Below are 18,021 nucleotides of genomic sequence, written 5' to 3' on the forward strand. Positions count from 1 at the left end.
AAATCACTCCTAACGCAGGCCAGTCTTAGAGCGAGCTTCAAAATTGAGTGTAAGGGTTTACTAAAAAATGTTTATATCAATAACAAAATATAATAACTATAAAGTGTTATATATATTCTTAATCTGGAAGAAACATAAGAATTAAAAAAATATTATTTTTAAAATATCCATTTTTGGATATATTTTCGCGACTGGCTCCCCTTAAAGATATTGCCAGAAATGTAGATGATCAGTCAAACTCAATTGCAAACGAGTTTGTCAGTAGAGTTGAAAGTACAATGTTAGTTTTGATAAACATAAAGACTGAATATTGTTTTACCTTTATTTCTTACAGGTAACACGTTTTTTCTATTGAATGAAACTTTCATAGTTAGCTGTAAGTTACTTTGTTATTTCTTAGCAAGTTTAGATTTTTTTAAATTCCAATCCTGGTGCCAGGTTTGTGCGTGACATTCACCCTTGTTTCAAACTAATCAAACCCGGAGTTTTTACAAAAAAAAACGGTGTTTCAGAACATCATATTTTAAAATTCTTTCTGGGGAAAGGTCGTACCGCCTGTATTTTTTCTGATTCCTGAGAAAAACTTAGCTCCACCGCTCCTAAATAGGACAAATAAAGATTCAATTGATTATAGAAATTAGGGCCCCAAATTTCTTGTGATCTAGGCATAACACGATGCCAAACTATAATCTGGCCTTGGATGATATCACGTATTGTGTTGATAAAGTTTTGAAATTTATTTTAACAAGGACTCTATAATATGTTTATTTATTCTTTATTGTATTGTTTTTTATAATATGTTTATTAATTCTTTATTGTATGGTTTATGTCACAGAATACAAATACCCATTTTCTTAGCCTTGGTCTCGGTGTACACATAACTCTTATCAAAGTGCAGGAACTTATTACGCGACATCTTCAATTTTAATGACAATGGTGCGAGTTAAAATCATAAATCAAAAGGGAAATGATTGAAATACAATAATTATTCTTATGTAGTACATTTTTTTCTAAAATAATATTAGAATTCGTGTTGGGAATTTGTGGATTTCTTCCAAAGGATACATCTTTTCCTCCAACTCTTTGGTTCCGTAGCGCTATGTTTCATCATCCAGTATCAGACTGAGTGGTTTAGTCAGCTTGTGTCAGTTCTAGGAGTGAAAGTGTTAGTATATTTATGACAACATTTTATATTTATGCTGTTTTGCGTTAATTTCAGAATAAATTCTACGTGGTTACATTGTCAGTACTGAATTGTTGACGTCATTTTTAGTAAAGTTGTGTTTTGTGTATTGCCTTCGGTCAAGTTTGTCAGCTGTGTGAAAATCATTTTAATTTTAAAATTTGAATAACTTGTGAAATTTTGAACTATTTCTTTCTATTAATATTTTCAAAAAAGTTTTATATTACAATATTTGATTTTTTCTATTTTTGTTTTGGTGCCAACTAATTTGATATGTTGTCAGAGCTACTAAGCCTTCGCAGTTGGCACAAGACTGTGTGCTTTCATTGTTCTGTGGATCTGTAGTATTACAAACTTAACTAGTACTACTTTAATTTAAAACTTACAAGTTATTAAATTTCCATTAACTTGGTAAATAATCGTTTAAACACTGTTATTAATCTTGTGTGTAATACCAATTATGCCCTTGAACTTTAAGTTAAATAATTAACTTGCTTTTTCTACCTAAGAAGTTTTAATATAAAGTTTTGATTAGCCTAACTTGGAAATATAGATAACATAATTTGTTTTTGCAATACTAATACAAAAACTACAATTCCCTACTTAATATTTCTCCCATGTACAATTTATTCAATAGGATGAAAATGCTTGTTTATTTATTTACATTTTTTAAGTTTACTAATCATATATCTCTATGCTGCAAATAGCAATATTTGCCTACCACAAAAGTTTGTCTAGATTTTTAGAGAGCAAAAGAACTTTACTTCAGTTATTTGAAACAATATTATTTGGTAACAAAATGTACATTACCTTGGTAAGTTAATTCATAGCAATTACTGGTTCAACATACATTTCTGTAATATTTTACTATGAGAATGAAATAGCCGACTCCTTAGAAAGTAATAATCATGAATTGTGAAGTAAACAACCGATACGGAAAAATATGAGTTACATGGTAAACTATTGCTATCAGCTTCTTGAACAAAACAATTTAAGGTGGAAATGACAAATAACAAAGTTATAGATCATTAAAAGTGGAACTACTTTTCTCACGCAGAATAATAATTCATTGTTCTATGGGTGTCATGTGGTCTTATGATCCTAAGTTAACCTCCTATTGGTTGATGCTGAAGTCAGCTGTTATGCCATCCGTGGATAGGACAAAAACATTAATGTTGCAATGACGGGAATTTGACCCAAATATCAGATGTTTTTCTTAATTTAGACTTTCTAAGAATTAAAGTTCATATCAACCTGATACAAGTACCCCTGGCTATCAGCGCGGGTTAGGGCAGCAACGGTGCTGCGCGCTGATGGCAACATATGAAAAACATGCCTCGAGGTAGTACCTATCAATAAAAATAAAATTCGAAGTGGTCTGATCACGAATGCCTCCGACCATTACTGCTTTATAGGAAATGCAACTTGAAAACAAAATTGTAAATTTACCTAAACAAAACTTTCTACTATCTTGCAAGAAAGTAGTTCTACTTTGAATGTTATAAAATTCACTATTTGTTATTTTAATACCCCATAACCTTATATTGTTTTGTTTAGAAGTGATAGCTGCAATAGGTTAACGTGAATATCGTTTCCAGGGTGGTAAAAATAAATTTGAGGCTGCAATATAATAAACGGCCACCAACACAATCAGATAATGATTATTGAATGATATGTAATCATCGATATTCATGACCATCCAAAGGACTGAAGGCAAAATGTCGGACCAAATAACGTAATAGCCATTTCAAACAACAATATTATTTGTCTAGATTTCAATCTTGGGAATTAATGTATAAATATTAATATAATTTACAAATTAAAATATGATATATAACAAACATGATAATAAGAAAACAATAACCTTTACTTAGCTTATTTATTTTCAAGGATAAACATGAGTACTTGTGAAACAAAGATGATACGTAGGTCACTGTTCTTGCCGCCATTATTCAATAACAAAACACATGATTTTAATTTTGAATTTATTTCCAAACACGTTTTTACTTTGAATAAATGGTACTTTGGGATTATACCGACCACACCCAGACATGAATCGTTATTTGACATTTTGCTTCTACTGATTACTAGATTAGCGTAGAACAATATTTCGTCAATATAAAACAGGAATTGTCTTATCGCAAACCCCTCCCCATCCTCAGACAGAGGTCAAAGTCGAGCGGTCTAGTAGATAACGTGATTGCAGAGTCTCGCCACCCGTTCAGCTGGTGCGTCGCTTTGTTGTACTTCCGTGTTTTAGCTCTACATTTCTCCAAACACAAAAATTCAATAAAAACAAACATTACCAAACTAAAACTAAACTCTTTATTGAAAAAACACTCAAAACTTGTTGTTATTCTTAATCACACTCCGCCACCCAAAATGCGAGTGCCTCCGGCCATCAGCGCGGGCTTCGGCAGCACCAAAGGTGCTGCCGAAGCCCGCGCTGATGTCGACGAAAGCAAAACATCCCTCGAGATAGTACCTATCAGTAAAATATCAAACTCTAGAGGGGCTGATCAGAAATATAAATTGAATTGTAATGGAAAGACAATTATGTACCGTGTAAATCATGTGATGCCGCGCGGCCTGCCGTAATCGGGATTCTCGAGAAAGATAAGATAACAGCGACAACAATACCAATCACAATACCTGGTTTGTAATTTTGTAATTAAAGAGTTGTTTTTTCGTTCTATCATGTTTGTTTCTATAAATTTATATTTTTGTGTTCTTCATACTGGTGTGGTCGGTATAATCCCAAAGTACCGAATAAATTTTAAAGTATGATGTTCAGTACTATTACTTTACAGGGTAGACATGTTTGATAGCATTTAAAAATGCTCGAATGGATCACCACCAATAATCATAATTTCTCGTCGATACATTTACTCTGCAAGATGATTGGCAATGCATTTCTGAGACCAGTTTTTAAAGATTTGTTTGTTTATAGGAATATTTGGGCCAATATTTACATATTCATCACTATTGTTCTTGTCGTCACTAATCTTCTTCTACATAAACAAAATAACAGCTGGTAATGACTTCACTAGCAATAGCTGGTAATGTCACTAGTCTAAATAAGAAAGCTGGAAATGATTACTTATGAATATCTATATGTCAAATGTCGTATTCGATATTTAAAATCGATCTTCCGATTGTGTTGGTGGCCGCTTATTATACTGTAGCCAAATTTGAAAATAATGCAAACAGATTTATTCAAATTTTTCAACTAAACAATAAGTAGTGTAAAATACAAACAAGGTTAATAAATAACCAAAACTTACATGACCATAGATTACAAACAAATCATAGATGCAAAGTACACAAATTTACATAATTTTGTTCAGGAAAATAAGCAGAATATATTAATAACGAAAAACTCGTGATTTGCCGGGTCGCCCGTTAACCCTATAGATACCAGTGTTGGAAAGCTGTTGTTAATGTTGACAGCGAATAGAATGGTCATGCATTACCAGAAACATGTGAAAAATATTCAAATCAGTCCTGTGTTTGGTGGCGAGTCTAATACATATTATAGATGGATAATAGTGTATCCATCTATGGATAATAAGTTTATCCTTACCTTAGTTAATTAATTGATGCATTAACTACTGAGATTGGAGTTTCAACGTGGTTTTCTTGAAGGATATTTTCTTTTTGTGCAATCTGTGTGGAGCCAATAAAGCTCTCGCTGATGGCCAGAGGTTTTTGTAATTGGTACTTTTTTATATAAAATTATTTTATGTGATACTATCACAAGAAAGTACCATTCAAAAGTTCCCTTTCCCCTCAATGCAGGCTTCTGTAATGCCACCTCATATTGCTGGAAGAAAAAGAAATCCTCAATATGAGTATCAATAATAAAGCTCTGATCATTTAAGGGCATCATTCCATCTTCAGATTGAGAAGAGAAGAAGTAGTGCAGTGCATGGACAATGAACCTTCTTATCGCTTTGCCTGTATAAATAAAGAATTTTTTATTTCATATCAAGGCCAGCACGGCTTTTCCTACACTTAATTTTCACGTTTCTTACTTTCTAAGGAAGGATTGCTTAATCATCATACTAAAATATGAAAGAAATTAAAGTTTACTCAGTTATTGCTCAGAATTATCATGATGTTCATTTATAAAAAAATCAAGTAAAATAAGAACAAAATATCACAGGCGGAAAATCTATATAGGCCTACACACGTTTGTAAAATCTGAAATAAACAACTTTTGCATTGTCATAGCAATTAATATAATTTTTTTGAATTTATATTGTAATGCTTTTTAAGAACAGTTAACTCAACACATGAATGATCTATTTTGGGAGTGTCGCAGTTATTTAGTAAGGGTTTCATAATTTTAATTATATCTCTACTTTTATTAGCCAAGATGACAACGTGTTTTGAAAGCAAATAATGAGTAATATATTATGTAATAAGATGGTTTGATAAAAGAAGTTAAAAAAAGAACAGATATGTCTTACACATAAGTGACAAATGGATTCGAACAAACTTTTTGTATAGAAAATTACCTTCAACTTAGTACTGTTAGATTAGAAGTTTCCATCCAAAAGCTGTAGATTTGAGGGTTGAACAGATCAAATGGTACCAACAGGTTAGTGAAAAGGTATGAATTGTAGGAGGGGTTGTAGTCTTCATGTGGTTATTAAGGTTCTCCACATACAAAATGTGACCAATGGGGAGTTGATTAATGAAATAATTGTTCAACTATACATTTCTATATCAGTCAAGACTCCACTGGCAAGGTTTAATGGTAAAACTAATCAAAATAGTTTAGTTTACATAATGCTTAATTGACCAAACTAATCACGGTTGTCAGTTGACTTACATGATTGACCCAGATTTCCAGACAAAACACAAATTAACACTTTCCACTCTAATTTCCTGGGTCCTACTGTTTCCTTGTGCTTGTATTATTATTTTCAGCAAAAATGCATAGCTTTAAATAGAATATTTAATGAACTTATTTGGGAACTACATATTTTCGATGCATAAATTCTGGTTAGGAATTGTACTGAGCACAAATTATCTAAAAGAAAGAAGAAATATCTAAAAGTAAATGTAAATATTTTTATTTAGTGTAAATCAAAAATATTTATAAAATATTGACAAAAAATTACAAATAAATCAATTTTAAAATTGTAACAATGTATCAATAACAATTTTTTCCTGTTAAAATTTTCAAAGCAATGGAATCTCTTTAGAACGGTGTAATTATAATGTTGAGTCTAAGAAAATTTTAGGCCTATATCATTAATAAATTGTTACTCTTGAGAAGGACAACATTTTGTTTTTAGTAGAATATCTAATGAAAAACAACAGCGTGTAAATACAATAAGAACATATTTAAGATTAAAGTCACATTTTTCTCCACATTTGCAAAGCAAATTTGATATACGAAAAGGATAGAGAAATAACAGGTGACCAACTATTTATTGAACTATCAGGTTGTAGGTTTTTTTGAACTTGTAGAAAACTACTCAAGGTTCCTCATAAAATCATATACAATACATCCACAAGTACAGATGGGTCAAGGGATCAGCGTGCAGCCGAGGCTGTACTAGCCATCCACGAAACATCGACCTAACCTACAGTTAGAGGCATTTAGCTGTGCTCGTATCGTCCTAATACTACCCTTTCAACAAATAAATGCTATCTGTGTGGCGGGTTGCGTTTACGTGCTAGCTGCTGAGATGAACGCGCAACAATCTCTTTAACAACTTTAAACTCACGATTTCGATTTGCAGATTAGTATTGACAAATACGTTATTTTTAAAAACACGTTGAACAACACTATAACAACTGAAAAACAAGGATAAGTCCTATTATTGCTATTATTTGGTATTCTCTTATTATTTAATTCGACCACAATCAGCACTGTCACAACAGACTGATTGTAGTGAGTGTGATGAGTTATTTGGGTCAATACGACTCGTGAAAGGAGGGTTTTACCCATGAGTCACAGGAAATGTTTTCAGGACGCAGCGCATAATACTACCCTGCCACCCCTCCCGCCTATCACCACACACTCAAGGTCACACGCGCAGCTAAAGTCCTTGAACTGTACGTGCTGTCATTTTGTGGTTGATTTAAAAGAACTGATCTATCGGAACATCTTTTATTTGAATACAATTGCAAGACAACTGAATAAATCAGTAAATATTCCAGTTCTTACCTCTTTGGTCACGGGAAATACTGAAAGATGGTCTCTAAGGGAAAACCCAACATTCTTGGAAAAGACACTCCTCTCCCCCGCCCATCCATTAGACAGCCGGCTGGCCCGTGCGTGCAAATCGCTTGGCCCATGTAATTTTTGTAAAAAAGACTTAATGGTTTACAAGGGTGCACCATATGGTTATATCCACATGCAGCATCTCGCATCCCAAGCTGAATTGTTGATAAAAGAACAAAGAGTTGTTGTTGGTTTAAAGAGTTTTCACTTCACAAGCAGTCCAATTTGCTTCCTGACAGTCATAAATCAATACACTTATGCATTCCTACATATTTGTAGCAATATTGTGAATTATAATCTACACAATATGGATATTCCTGTATGCCCTCTTGAATTTACGAGGATATGGACATTTCCATATGCCGGGCCTTAAGGATTAATAACTTATTGTTCGAATCATTCTCCATAAACAAAATGTGAATGATTTAGATGTATTTTAACATTTTAAAAGTTATGGTTGTAACATTGTATTTTTCAGACAAAATACTCAAAAAGATATTTATGCTCTAAAATGTAGAAATATACTAATATGGCTATCTTATAATTTTTCAGGAGCTCTGACTTTATGGAAGAATTTAACTTTTGCTGTCACCAAGATGTCACCACAACACAAGCTATTTTTGTCAATGTTCACTTATAAAATAAAATCATGAAGCTTCAGTATAACATGTTATGACGAGTGAGTTCAGTTATAATATTTTAATACATTATAATGCATAATCATTCGCTCATGGTAATATAGGAAGACGGTAGCTTTTTTATTGTTTCATTATTTAGCCTTAAGTATATATTTTAATTAGCAATTTATTATGTGATATTTTCAATATATTTTTTGCAGCATATTGTTATTTTAAGTATTACAAATATTTTTTGTATCAATTTATATACTTTATAATTGTTATATTTTGTTAAAGTATTGTTTTATAGTTGTACAAGATAAAAAATCTTTGCTCTTATAAATGATATGCACAGTTTGCTAAATCTTCAAATTTTAAGTTTAACATAAGTTATAAAGAATATTTTACTTTGTGATCATTTGATTTTATATAAAAATATTTCTAAAGAAGGTTTATATTTATTATCATTAACTTAAAAAGTGTGGATTATTAATTCAAGAATTAAAATTTACTTGAATAGTGTATGGCTGTACTATTCTCGTACATGCATGTACTGCAATTAGGACTACATTATATATTTTCTATATTTACGATTTAAATGTGGTTTATCCGTGCTTGTCAAACAATTTTTATTTCATTAAATATTGAGAAGCAGCTCGGAACTCATTGTTTATTGTTATAATTCAAACCTTTTCCATTACTTTCTTCTGTTTTTTTTGTTTAGATCGGCAATAGGCTATGGACCTATAACTTGTTCTATACAAAGAAAATAGAATCATACCTTTATTGCATTCTCTATTCCTGTTTCAAGGATCAACAGGAATTACAATATTTTTGTTGCTATATTTCTGAATATACCTTAATCATTAAAATCGGTGGTTGGAAGGCAAATAGCATTAGATTATCATAAATAATGATTCCTTTAAAATAATTTGGGGGAAAAATATAGTAATATTGATTAAACAACGTTATATACGCCATTACAATCCTGAAATAAAACAAAAACATAGTTGATGTGAAATTGTAAATTGAATCTTATTTCATATAGGCTAACCTGAAAAGTTATAAATTAATATATAATTTATGATCAGTTACAAAGTGCATATTTTTTCACAAGATTGTCAGCCTCCATTTTGCATCATACTCTCTCACTCAGCCTCAACATGGTAAGGCATCTGCCGCAATAAACACGTTAAGAAAGTACTGTGATAATATAATGAATCAAAACTATTTATGGTGGTAGTGTAATCCTCAAATGAGTAATATTCAAATTGCAGGTAACATAACAATAAATATAAAATTATTTTAAGCATATTAGAGTCTGATTTTTTTATTTAACTAACATTGAAGAGAATAAACTATAGCTTGTGTGGTCATAGACCATTTGTAAAAACTATAAAAACATTGGTGCTATTTATTATTGTTATTTATAAAACATTTTGTTAGTAAAAATGCTGCAGTTGATGTTATTGTTTCATGTTAATGCTGCAGTTGATGTTATTGTTTCATGTTACCTTATGGTAATTGGATCTATTAACAGTAATTGGTGTCCATTTTTATTTTAGTTCCACAAGAGCAATGTGGAACCTGAAACTCTTTTAAACCCTTATTTTTAGTAGTTAAATTGTGAGAAAATTCTCATTTTTATAATCAAATTAATATGCATCCAAAAAGGTTTTTAGTTTTTTAAATATTTTTAATTGTTATTCAGAAAATATTTCAATCTTTTTTATCTTAATCATTACAATATTAAAACAACGACTATACAAGAAGAACTTGAAGCTTTAGGATAAGTATTAACTGTATATATACTATTTTTTACTGAAAGGCCTCCATGATTCTATAATCAAAAATAAGAGGTCATAAGTGTTTAAGGTTAACGTTGATCTTACAACCGGTTCTTACATGTCATCTTTATTGGCACCACACTTGTATAATGTACATTGGCTAATAATTCAGTTACTAAAATCATTTACATTGAACCAAATTATTGAGTAAACTAAATGTTTTAAAAATTTAGGTGCCATTTTTATTAATAATGTAAACAAAGATGACATGCCATTTCATTTTGCGTCAGAAATGTTTTTATTTACTGCTGTTGTATAGTTTTCAGAGTTCATAATGCGGTCGTCACAATGTAGAAGAATGAAGAAATATCCTTGTTTTGTACCATTAAAAAAGTGTATAAAGCAACAGTCTCATGTTTATTTTGAGATACCCACAAAATGTCTTCCAGAAAAAATGCCACCTATCCATTTCCTCAATACCTAGTGTTGTTTCTTGGTTTATTTCTGATTGCAATCAATAAAAATGACTTCATACCAGTTAATTGTGTAATATAATTGTTCTTTTATTTTTTCAATTTTAATGTAAGTTATTTATGTTTTTAATAGTTTTGGTGCTAGTTTTCCAGTGGTTATTAATAGCAATGTTAAACACAACATTTTTAGTGATGTATAATTAGTTATTGTGTATATTTGCAACTTTTTCCATGTCTTGCTAAACATATTTATTGTTTTCTTTATTGTGTTCAGAGTTTAATCTTTTGATTGTTGTGTGCTTTTAGCAGAAGACCCCAGTGATACTGGGTTGAGATGATCGTCTCATTGCAACATGCTTTAGGAATGACTGCACGTAACAATCTTCTGAGATATTCCTGGTTTTTCCATTTCGGAAGATCGTCACACTCCGTAATATAAGGTCAGTGAATTAAGGTCAGTTGTATGAGTAATAGCAAAATAATATTTACTCTTTAGTATTATAATGAAAAGCAGTCATTGTTTTTCAGACTTTTAAATAATATAAATAGAAGACTGTTTCTTTTAAGTGAGAATTTAGAAAGTAGATCTATTTCATTCTGTTGCCTTTTGTGCCATCCGGTAAGTAGCAAATTATGTTTTAATATTTTTATAGCAATCCAATCAATTCAGTGTTTTACTTATTAACATTCTTATACTTTAAGTTTGTTGATGGTCTTTATGAATAGTTAAAGTGTACAGACATTTTACGTTTTATTGTGTTTAATATATGACAGTTGTGTATAAGTTTTGTAAGGTTCCTGATTTTACATCCCCAGAAGCTACCAACTACTACATTTGACAAAACTGTTTATATACAATAATATATGTATGTTCTGCATGTATTTTTATATCTAAATTTTAATGTGTGATTACTTTAATTGGTTTAAAAAAATATTCACCTTCCCTTCCTACTACATAATGTCCTCTGTATTATCATTTACTACTTCTTCTAATGTAAGTTAATCACTATATATTATATGAGCTGCAAAATCATAGTTTTACCTAATAAACAACTATTAGTTGTTAAATTAAGAATTCATTTTAACTACTGGCATAATTTATCTGATTTGTTTCACATGAGTACAGAATCTACATCATGACATTATTGATAATTTCTTGTTTCATAATTTTTATATCACGAGTGAATAATTTAAAACTGGGTAAATATGTTGTAATGCAGTTTTTAAATAATGTGTTCATTCTTTTGGCTGTGTTAAAACTTTGGTTTATATTTTAACAGGATTATGAAGTGTATAACATGTTTAAATTAAAAATCATTTGATAGCAGTAAAATTTGGTGATTTCTCTTTGCATGCTTTGAAAATATTGAATAGAATGTATTAAAAAAGTGAGTTATAACAATGACATGACTCTTCTTCATTCCGTATCCAGTACACTATTACCATAATTTGGCCATGGTGGGTTGGCTTTGTGTACTAATCCACAGTGGACTACAAATGTAGTCATATACGTCCCCTACCAAGACTTGTAATTAGCCAAAGATGTTTCAGCCAGTGAGGCAAGTTCTTTTGCCAAAGTCTCCAAGTAAAAAAATGTAAGATATTCTATTCTGTAGATTGGATGTTGGCAACAAGAGTAAAAATAGTAATAAAGTTAAAATGAAATGATAATTTACACATTAATTGGGGTGTTCAAGACAGCCGACTGACTATGGAGGTATATTTTTGGCTTCTACTTCTATTTTGTGATAAACTTTAGCTTCTGGTTATTTTAATTCTCTTTATATACATTACTCAAGAACTGTGTAAAGTTACCCTCTTGTAATTGTGGATGAGTGTTTGTCTTCTTAAGTATAACTATGGAATACAAATGAGCACTCTCTCTAATTTTATTTATTGGTGGACATAAATCGGTACATTTCTTAATTTTGTGGTAAATAGAAATGTTTTTAATTTGTCATTATTTATAAAAAGAAAACAATAAAACCGTATAAAATATTGTTTTATTTTTATCCGTTTACATGTTTTCTTGTATAAAATTGTTACAGTCTTGATGCTTTCTGGACATTTGTTGAAATTTATTTTTTTAAGTAATGTTATCAACACTGTAAAGTCAGTGGGTAAACCAAAGTTTGTGTGTTTTGTTTAACATTACATTCAATTAAAAATGATTTTATTACAGCTATTTAGTTGTACAGTAGTGGTAATAGTTTATAATCTAACAGTTATTTGAAGGTAAGTACAGTATTATTTTAAATTTGGAAGTATTTGTAGGCTTTATACCATTTCTGAATGCCCTATAAATTTAGCACACTTTTAATTATATTAGTAACTATTTAATTTAAATTTAGTTTTATTAAAATTTAGTATTACAACTTGCTAAAACCTTTGCTATGCTTTATAAATACCTTATTCATTTTTAATTACTGTTCACTATAAATTAACCTTTATTATATTTTAAAATAATTGTTATATTTTGTAAAGATGTGTTATGCCTGTATAAGTTAATTAAGTGTTTAAGATTGTGATACACTTGTAGAAATTGTAGCTTAAGCTGCGGTTTCTAATCTTAATAATAAATACATTTTTAATATGATTATGCTTATATTATTTAACCTTGAATATGCAGTGTGTTATTATATGTTAATATTACTAAATTATCTACTGTATGGTCAAACCATCTCTGTCAATCCTCCTACTGGTACATCAAATATAATATTGTCAAATACTTTTTATGCAGAATTTGCAGTAGCACTTCTCTATGGCAGGATAATAAGACAAACAAATGGTTTAAGGTTCTGTAGAAGTCATTCGTTTTATTCAGATTTCAGGTTTGTGGCAAACAATTTTAGTTCAAGAACAAATAAGTATCAAGAATCAAGTTTTCTAAACTAACTTTGTGATGGGCTAATTTTTGTAGTATGCTATTCTGGGCGGAGCTTGCATAGTATACTCTGCAGAACAGAGCTCATAATACACTATACATGCTGGACAGAGCTTACGTAGTACTAAGCTGTGCTAGGCAGAACTTACATAGTATGCTATGCTAGTCAGAGATTTCTTAGTATACTGTACTGAGTAGAGCTTACATAGTACTGTGCTGTGCAGAGCTCGTAGTACACTATGCATGCTGGACAGGAACGTACACTGTACTGGGTAGAACTTATTGTACACTGTGCTGTGCTGAACTTACGTAGTAGCGTAATATGACAAAACATTATTTGAAGGTTATGTTGAAGTGAACCCATTTACTCAACTATGTCTTGAACTGAAACTGTTCAAGTACAAAGAAGTATTCAAAAATTATCAGAATAGTCTTATGAGGGGGAAATCAAATATAGTATGCTGTTCTGGGCACAGCTTACATATTACACTTTGCCGTGCAGAGCTTACTTATGTAATATTTTGTCCTGGACTTTTATCACTCACTTCTCTCTACTGTTGAGCATCTGCTGTCATTGGTCTCATCGAGAAAGTTGTGTTAAGTCTCAGTAAATATTTCTATGAGCTTTTTACTTGCCCTTGGTTTTTGTCACGATTGGTTTCATTAAACTGTGTTCTGCTCTAACAATTTGTTTCCTTCTTTCTAAAAAAAATTGATTACACTGTTGAGATGTTGAAAACCATTTAGGAAACGATAAAGCTTTGATGAAAATTAAGTGCAAGACTGGTTTTCTCATTCAAAATAATGTGATATGTTATTTAATGACAAACTTGTTCGGTGTAATTGTTAATTTCTTGAGAAGTTGACGAAAATGGACATGGGGATGAAAATTGAAAATGGACTATTAAAATCTACTGACATCTAGAATAGTTGGAAAATAAGTTTAACCCTTTTAACCCCGACGTCCGTACTATACGGACGTCGTAAAAATGGCGTCAACTCCCGACGTCCGTATAGTGCGGACGTGCACTTTTTATTAATTTACTGGCCACCTATTTCACCAAATGCTTTGAAATTTCACAGACTTGTGCACAAAGATATTTTGCATCGAAATATATTAGTTTGTAATGGTTTGACTTTGTATTTTGTCAGTCTGTGACTGAGCAATTGCAGTTCGTCTCGACTGACTGCTCACGCTTGTTGCAGACAGCTGTATATCACGTGGTTGTGAATATTCCATTTTCTTCACAGTTTTAGGTTAAAGCAGTGTAAAGTACGGCAGTTAAAGTTAAGTTTATTATTTGATTTCAAAATGTGTAAAAGACATCGTTCAAAGTCTCCCGTAAGTGAAAATACACTAATTAGTAACCTAGTTGCAAATGGTGTGGATGTGATTAGTGATGACGATTTGAGTGATGGATATCTTGAAAACATTTCTTCTGATGTAAATATTGTTTTAAAACTTTTTTTTAATTTAGATTATGAACAGTTTTAGTTATTTTGTCAGAAATAACTTTGGTTTTATGTTTATTTTTAGTACTGTGAATTTCAAAGGTCTTGTTACATTGCCTTGCCCAGAAATGGCAAAAAGAAAAATTTACAAAAATTTATGTTACTCCACTTGTAAAATAAGGTAGGCCTATAATTTTTGTTTCCTTTTATTAAGGATTAAATATATCATAAAGTAAATGGGTATTTTTGTGTCAAATATTTTTTTATATACAGTATATGGTTTCCATGATCAAACTTGAAAATTTTTCAATTTTATTTATTTTTTATATATGTATATGTATGTAAAAAAAATTAATTTCAAAATAATAATTTTATTTGTATATTTCTGTAAGCTGCATGTATAAAGAAGTAAAACAAAAAAAGAATTACCTAAATATCTTAAAAAATAACTAAGATGAATTTTTTACAAAACCCTTACATTTTGTTTGAAAATGGCTTGGGATTTCTGGCACATCAAGTGATTTAATGGCCGGGGTCAAAAGGGTTAAGAAAATGTTATTAGAATGTTTGCGACTGAGAAGGATTTGTGAGAGCATCAAAATTCTCCATCATGATGCAATGCACAATTTTGTTTGCGCCTTTAGGACAGTCCATAGTTTCCTTATCCCATACCTGATTTAGTTACCTGATTTCACTACATGTATTTAATGTTTGTTTATACAAATGAAAATGGATATGAAAAGATAATATTCTAATACAGTGGTTAACCCTCATAGTGATGAATATGTTTATTATTAATGATAGGTGCATTTGGAGTGTTTCGCTGGGGGTTTCTTAAAAATTAATAAAAATTATTAATTTTATTGAAAATACAATATATTATATACCAAAATATTCATAAAAACATAAAGAACGATTTTAAAGAAAATAAAACTACTTTCCTTTGTACATATCCCTTAAAACTTGCTCAAAAATTAAAAAAACTGTTTTTTGAAAAAAAAATTTACCATAAAAACCACATATAAAACTCACTAAACAAAGATTTGAAGATAGCAAATTTTTTTAATAAATTTCATGAAGATAAATAATATATACAGTTTTCGCACAATATTTTACTTGAAAAACCTGTTATGATGGAAATATTGTACAATATGTACATGGAAGAAACCCTTGCATTCACTCCGAGGCACTACTACTATCATGCTTTCTCTTCCTCCCTTGATACTTTGGTCTCCAAAAATGATCCAATTTATGGAAACACTCTCTATGAACACCAGAATTGCATCCTGGACACTAGAATCGCGATCTTCCCCTTTTTTTGTGTGGCCACATACAATACATAGCCGCTCTTGTCTTCCTGGTAAGCGTTGGAGGGAATGGCCTGCACCAGGATTTGAATTATAATCATCGGGGAAAATTGTCTGCACTGATATCACTGTCACTCACATCACTCATTTGTTCTTCTAAAACATTTCTAATATCTTCTCAATGTAAATCATCCGCCATTTCGAACGTATTACGATCGGAATAAACAAAATAACACCGGTAAACACGCCGACACAAGTCATAGGTTAGCGACTGCGAGTAAAACACAAACAACGTCGTAACAAATACCAGCTATTTGTTTATTCTTTTAACAATTCATCTGGAGACAGATCTAGAGGAAAGAGAAGACGTTTCTGTACACAATGCAGTAAATAACGGCCGACCGAAGATAGCCGAGCAGCGATGACGATTTCGAAGGCATGTTTGAACGTCGACGCATCGACATCTATCATTCATATTAAACAAATGAACGTCGCTAGAGCGGCTTCTATCACTAAGAGGGTTAAGCGAACTACTAAATAAATTACAAGTACTTTAACTAAAATTTCTTAAGTTTTACAAACACTAACACTTTTACATACTTTTATAACACACATTATTTTGACTTTTGCTCTATTCTTCAAGAATATGTTCAATAAAGAATCTGAATCTGAATGCATAGAAAGAGTTAAAGAACCTTATAAATCTGTTTAGACAAGAAATAAAGAGTGGGTGACCCGTGATTATGATGGCCCCACTGTACTTATAAGGAGTCAAATGATGCTTATCTGCTGGGGAAAAAGTTTAATATAAGCTCTATCCAGCACGACCTTAGTTCAGAAACTTTCCGGTACCCTACCATACAAAAGAATATAATGATTTAATTACTAATTTAGCATTTTCATTAACTTCCTAAGTGATTTATACCATTATTAGGTAATTTAAGTTATAAGATTTATATATTATTACATTAGTTTTTGATGACAATTAATGGTTCAGAGATAGAAGCTTACAGTGAACATTAAGAGATCCTTGGTGAGCCATGTATTCTGGTAGATGTATAAAATAACATCAAGGGACAACATGCAAAATTGTAATATATTTTGAAACATTCCATCAATATTTATAGAATTAAACTAGAATTTAATGAATATGGACAGAAATTTAGCCCCATAACAGTTTTGAGTGTGACAAAAGGGCAGTAATTCACTTTAACTGTGTCTGTGATCTGTCACATAAGTGATAATGTCAACTGACATGTTTTCAGTCTGTCAATAGTCGCATGTGAGAATAGGTGTCTCAGTGCCCTTTCTGGAGAAAGCATTCATCTTTCCGGGCAATTTAAATTGTTTTAGTAAATCATTGACTTGATTCTATTTACAAAATATGTACAGTACTTCTCATTTTGAAATTTCGTTTTTTCCACAATATTAATCATTTTAAATGTAAACTCAGACCCAAAAAATGTTAATTGGTTTACAAATTTGTAAAATTAAAATTAAGTTTTTCAACTTATATTTTTTATTTAAATTGAAACTCTGTGGATTTATCTATTTTAATATGGCTCTCAAGGGGTTGAGAGTTTAATAAATTGAAATCGATAATTATAAATTGATTTCATAATAGGTATTTTGTAAATATTAGCCTAATTAAGAATGTAGTGAAAATAACGTTAATTTGGATTATTTATCTGATATCTTTCCTATGTAAAAAAAAGAAAAAAATGTAAACAACGTAAAGTAAGATAAGGTAAATCAGCAATGTTATCTGCATGGTGGCAAACATCCATTAACTAACAGGTTGTAAGAGATTCAGTTTCGTTTTTTTTTTATCTATCTTTATTTTTGTCGTTGAAATATATTAGGAAGCACATTTTTAAATGCCTGGTTCGTTTTGTTACAATTAATGATAGCAAATTTGTATATAATGCATTCTGGAAAGAAATTTTGGTTTACATGAAAAATTGTATCAGCTACTTAGCACGTATTTTCATGGTGCGGTGATGAACAATGGTAATTCTTGTGACATATCATCGTCATCTGTTGGTTTTGTGCATTATTCATCTTATTATACATTTTT

General features: G+C 30.7%; 1 long non-coding RNA gene across 1 annotated transcript; it reads left to right on the forward strand.

Moving 5' to 3' along the window:
* The first annotated feature begins 1,280 nt into the window (after nt 1–1,280).
* Nucleotides 1,281–16,043, forward strand: LOC124356676. Its single transcript, XR_006921884.1, has 5 exons — nt 1,281–1,594; nt 7,977–8,103; nt 10,608–10,741; nt 11,096–14,126; nt 15,180–16,043. It is a non-coding gene; the product is annotated as an uncharacterized LOC124356676 (long non-coding RNA).
* Nucleotides 16,044–18,021: the final 1,978 nt, after the last annotated feature.

This window comes from Homalodisca vitripennis, chromosome 3 (assembly GCF_021130785.1).
Source record: "Homalodisca vitripennis isolate AUS2020 chromosome 3, UT_GWSS_2.1, whole genome shotgun sequence".
NCBI lineage: Eukaryota > Metazoa > Arthropoda > Insecta > Hemiptera > Cicadellidae > Homalodisca > Homalodisca vitripennis.